General features: G+C 37.8%; 1 protein-coding gene across 1 annotated transcript in view; it reads right to left on the minus strand.

Annotated features, from left to right (window-relative positions):
* RASGRP3 (RAS guanyl releasing protein 3) overlaps positions 1-5567 on the minus strand; it is a 103757-nt gene extending 98190 nt beyond the window's left edge. The window contains exon 1 of the mRNA XM_060309587.2: positions 5334-5567. The gene's annotated coding sequence lies outside the window, so the exon portion shown is untranslated. The remainder of the gene's footprint in view (positions 1-5333) is intronic.
* Positions 5568-6000: the final 433 nt, after the last annotated feature.

Consider the following 6000-nt stretch of genomic DNA (forward strand, 5'->3'; position numbering starts at 1 on the left):
TATTATGTATAAAATAGATAACTAATGAGAACCTACTGTATAGCACAGGGAACTCTACTCGTTGCTCTGTGATGACCTAAATGGAAAGGAAATCTGAAAAAGAGGGGCTATATGTATATGTATAACTGATTCACTTGGCTGTACAACAGAAACTAACACAACATTGTAAAGTAACTATACTCCAGTACAAATTAAATAAAAAATAAAAGTAGTACATGCTATCCCAGAGACAAAGTAGAAAATAAAAATCATCATTATCTCACTGACCAGAGATTCTTATTGTTAACATTTTGGTGTATGAATTTTTAGTCCTTAACTCTTTTTCATATATACATGTATAATTTTTAAGAAAATGGGATCACACCATGTACATAATTTTTTGTCTTCTCTTTTTCACCTAACATTTACTACAAAGAGTTTCCAATGCCATTAAATATTTTAATGTAATTTAATGGCTATTTGTAATTCCATATTGTGGGATATTATTTGGCAATTTCCTTATTTTGTATATTTGTCCAAAATTTGTGTGTTTCAAATAGATAAACATTCTTTTACATACATTTTTGCCTCGATCTATGAATGTTTCCTTAGGATATATTCCTAAAAGATAGACTATTTACTTTTTTATGTATATATATATATATATTTTAAATTTATTTATTTTTGGCTGTGTTGGGCCTTCGTTGCTGCACGTGGGCTTTCTCTAGTTGGGTGAGCGGGGGCTACTCTTTGTTGCGATGCGCGGGCTTCTCATTGCAGTGGCTTCTTGTTGTGGAGCATGGGCTCTAGGTGCACAGGCTTCAGTAGTTGCAGCACGCAGGCTCAGTAGTTGTGGCTCACGGGCTCTAGAGCACAGACTCAGTAGTTGTGGCACACAGGCTTAGTTGCTCCACGGCATGTGGGATCTTCCTGGACCAGGGATTGAACCTGTGTCCCCTGCATTGGCAGGCGGATTCTCAACCACTGCACCACCAGGGAAGCCCCAGACTATTTACTTTTTAGTAGAAAAAATATTGTGTATTTTGAAATAAATATTTAGAATAAAATGTCTAGGAAAATTCCTTAACAATCAAGGCACAGATGTGCATTAAAAATTTAATAACCGAGCTTGATATATGTACCTTCCTAACAGGATAAACAAGTGAAATATTTTCAATGATTACAAAGTTTAAGATAAATCTACAACGGGTCTATCCGAAATGCCCTTTGGGCCAGCCAGCTGTAAAAGTCTAAGTAATTCCACGAAGTCCTTTTCCAGAATCTTTTAGCACAACTAGCCTCCAAACCCTTTAGGAGCCCACAGATGATTCTGCAGTGATTCTGTGACCTCTTAGTTTCCTAAAGAGCTTGCTTCTAGTGGCTGCCTGCACTGTCCCTGACCTGCGCTGAGCATTGTTACCTGGTTCTGCCACTAGAGGGCAGCCAAGGACAGGGAGAGGTGTTTAACCCCTTTCTTGGTCCTGTTTTCTCTTCGGTATGGTATAATCTTTATTTCATAAGATAACCGAGGAGAAATCTAAAAATGAGGCACTGAAGGGAAAAACAATTTAGGTAATAAATATACAAATAAGTAAAATCAATAAGAAAATCTCTGTGTATAAACTATTCCCGTTTCCTCAGAGAGATTAACCAAAAGGTGCAGAATTCTGAGGGCTACCGTAGTGAGGAACAAAGACCAGGCATCTGGTTAAAAATTGGGTTACAGCATGAACAATTGTGCCCTTAGATCTTTGCAGATGGAGAAAGTGAATCCACAGCAGATACATTCTCCAGGGGAATGAGTGGGTACATGGCTTTGAGCTCATGCACACCTGGCTTCCATTTTCTGTCTCTAGCTAGGTAATTAAGGACAAGTCCCTTAACCTCTCTGAGCCTTAGTTTTCTCACTTATACAATGTGGCTAGCAATGGAACCTGCCCATAGGTGGTTGTGAGCACGAAATCAGAGAATGTATATTAAAAAGCTTGGCATATAGAAAATTCTCCATCAATGTTGGCCGTTGTTATTATTTCCAGCCCTCACCTTTCTCCTAAGCTGTTTCCCATTTCCAGCTGTCCACTTACTATTTCTACTTGATTATCCCATCATCACCTCAAATTTAATATGTCTGGTAATAAAATCCTTGCTTCCCTCACTAACTCCCTGACCTGCTTCTATCTCTTTGGCTATTTCTTTGAATGGACTCTAAGTAAAACATAATATCCTCTCTAACACTTCTTCTCCTCCTAAAACCATATCCAATCAGTTTACAAAACATGTGGGATATGTTCTCTAATGTGTCCCCAATCGGGATGGTTTCTTTTTCTCTGTTGTCACCAGCACCCAGACCTTAGTGACCTGCTCTTTGCCCCAGCAAGTCCTGCCTTGAATGGGCAGGTCTTATTGATGTCATTTCCCTTCTCAAAATCCTCAGTGACTCCCCAGTGTCTTCAAATTAGATTCTAAATTCCTTAGTCTGGCATTATTGTCCCACTGCAGTCTGACTTCAACCTCCTCCAGATGCTTTCTTCTTGTTCTGTATGGGCATTGCCCCTGCTCCTATCAAGCTGGTTGACACAGAGTTCGCTGGTAGGGTTGCCAGTAGGAAATAAAAAACACAGGACACTCAGTTAAATGTGAATCAGATAAACACCAAATATATTTTGTATAAGTATGTCTCATGCAATACGCCTCATACACACCAGTGAAATAGGACATACTCTTACTAGAGAAAGTATATGTCGTTTATCTGAAATTCATATTTCAGTGGGAATCTTGTATTTCATCCAGCAACCCAAGTATCAATACATTCCTATCTCTTCCCATGCACACAGCTCCGTTCTTGTCTTGGATGCCCTTATCTCTTGCCGTACCCATGAGATCTCCCTCTGCCCTTCAAGGCTCAGCTCAGCCTCATCCCTCCATGAAGACTGCCTGGATCAGGCCTTCCTTATCTGTGCTTATTATCTACATCATTCATTTCGTTCCATATATAGTATGCCTTGTGTTCTGTATAACTCCCACTCTCCAAGTAAATGTTGAGTTTATCAAAGGTAGAGAATGTATTATTATAAGTAGGAGAACTTAACAAATATGCTTTGGTGGTGTGGTGCTGTGCTGACCTGTAATATAGGATGTGAGAGGATGAGAGCACAGGAGAAAGAGAACATCCAGAGGCCACTAATCTGGATTTAAGGTGCTCATAGACCCACGAAAATCAATTTGCAATTCCCCCTCCTTCCATAGCATCAGGCCAGGTGGGTATGGCTGCCTGGCCTTGGCATGCTTCTTCCTACACCCCACCTTCAATACATCCTACAAGTTGTGGATTACATTGGTGACTAAATTTCTTAAAACTCCACTCTATCTGAAGAGTAATCTGATTTCACTTATATTTCTATGTGAGAGTCGGGGTGGCTATACTATGCAACCTGTAAACATATAGTGATTATAGGAGTTATGCAGGAAATGAAGAAATAAATGACTATTTAATTAATAGAGAAGTTAAAAATTGGCAATTTTTTTTTCAGAATTAGCTAACTCTAATAACGTACCGTATTCTCAGGAGCTTGAGAATACATCAAGAAAGCTATGAAACTATTAAGCCATTCCCAAGAAATCTATTTTAAATAACTGGCATTTCATGGATACATTTATAAGCATCTACGGGCAACCAGAAACCAATGACCAACAACAAGACTTTTAAAAGTGAAAAAATATATATTCTTAGAATGAAATACATAACTCATTATTTTATCTATTATTTAAACCTTCAATAGTGTTTAAAACATTTTTATTCTCATCATGTAAACATATGAATGTGTCAAGTGAGAATGTTGTTTTGAAATTATAAGAGGAAAGGTTCAACATGAACAGAAATCAGGATCACTGTAAGCAATGTCCCTATCGCTGACCCACCTGGAGTAGCAATTAATTAGGTTACCTCAGACTTTTCTTTGTGGAAATAATAAAATGGATTCAGCACTGAATTCAGGACTTTGCAGCACCGGAATGTCCTGGAAACAAGGGCTAAGAGTTTGTTTTATTTGTTTCTTCAGACCCATCATATTTGTCCAGATTAATTTTATTTCACTCTATTTTTTACAACCTAATTTTAACTAAGAAATATCGCTCTTTCTACTCAAGAATATTATACTTTGATATTTCCATGGAATGAATTATAATTTTCTAATCAGAAGAAAATAACCCTTAAATTCTTCCATGAAGGAGAACAGCCAATGCGATCCACATTGAGACAGAACTGAGCCTTGGCCTCCTGCACTAGTTGCAACCTGGCTGGCTCAGCTTTTCTGGCTTCCAGATTTGCTATCTTCTTAAGACAGATTCTAAACATACCAGTCTCAAACTGGGATAAGCCAAAATAACAGCAACACATTTCCTTTGGCTCTTCCTTTTCAATAAACCACCAGAACCTTATTCCTTTGTTTGACATCATGGTGACATTAATCACGTTTCTCCAGGACACGAATGTGGATATTATTGGCGGTGAATGCAAATACGGTGCATCATCTAAACAAACGTACTTGTTTGATGGCAAAGAACGTTAACAGAAGTTGGAATGTCTCTAGGAGCTTTACAAGTGTTTGTGGGCAGCATCAACTGCTCTTGGATTTAATCCATTCCCTTTTGACCTTTCCACTTCCAAACCCAGGGACATTTTTTCAGGTCACTCAAAAATATATGTTGAATGAATGTTTTGAAATAATAACTTAAATGTAAATAATTATTGTGAACAGTTTCTATCACTGGAGCTGTTAAGTGCTGTTTTTTTGTGCTTCTAGAGGGTTTTTCTTGGTCTGAAGATGAATTTCAGGAGAAGCTCTGTATTAAAAAAAATTTAATCTTCACATAATTTTATACAAAATTTAATTTTTAGTTAAAATAACTTTTCTAAAATAGACCACTTTTGCTTGAGGGCCTCTCTATTAAATGTATTCTAAACCAGTATTGATACCCCCAAAATGGTATATGGATCACTCATCAGCACTTTGAAAAGGGTAGAAAAACAGACAAATATCAAGAAATTATTTTTCAAAAATGATCTTCAATGCAATTATGTATACTGTTTAATCCCCTGGTGATAATGAAACCAAAGAAAACTTAGTGGCTATAAAGCTATCTTAAGGAAACAACTACTTTAAAAACATTATTGTTAAAAAGCGAAGATGTCACAAGTGAGGCTGATTTCCACATTTTTTCAGAGATATAAGCAAAGCTTATGAGCTCTTCATGAGTGACCGCCCTCAAATTATACGCACCGTCTGGGGTTAATATCCACAGTGCATAATATGCATGTAGACACAACAATAGACAGTCTTAAAAAGGACACTTACCTTAACTCGCAGGTGTGGAATCATTTCAAGCGCATCCCTCTGTTGAATCCTCTCTTCTGCTTCACCAACCCGTTACAAGTTTCTCTTCCACGTATCTAAACACCTAGAGATTCCTGTTCTCTCTTCTAAAATCCTGCGTTCACCTCCATTGCCCAAATCCAGTTCAAAAATGGGGAGAGTAAAAAATTCGAATTTGCAAGCTGTTTACGCCTAACGACGACAGCGAAGCTGCTAAGCTTTGAGCTCACTGAATTAAAGGTTGTTTGGCTAAATGGCAGGCACACTTCCTTCTATTCTTTCTGAACTTAGTTTTCCTGCCTCCAGCGGAGCTTTTTCCTTTCCTGGGCTATAAATAGGCTGGTCGTAAGAGTCCGGAGGAAAGAAGAAGGCAGGAAATACATTTGATTTCAAAAAGCAGTCTTAGGGTTGTGTGTGTGTGTGTGTGTGTCTGTGTGTGTGTGTGTGTGTGTGTTTCTTTCAAGTGAACACCAATAAACAAGTTAAGGAAAATTCAGCTTTGGTGTGTGCACCATAGTCAATATTTTCTTTGATTTCCTATAACCTCAGTTTGGCTATAAGCTGTCATTTCTCATAAGCAAAGCTTGGGTTTAGAGATGTATTATTTTCTACAGACCATAAAAAAAATCTACATCTAAGCCTTCATTTT

This window comes from Globicephala melas, chromosome 12 (genome assembly GCF_963455315.2).
Source record: "Globicephala melas chromosome 12, mGloMel1.2, whole genome shotgun sequence".
Lineage (NCBI taxonomy): Eukaryota > Metazoa > Chordata > Mammalia > Artiodactyla > Delphinidae > Globicephala > Globicephala melas.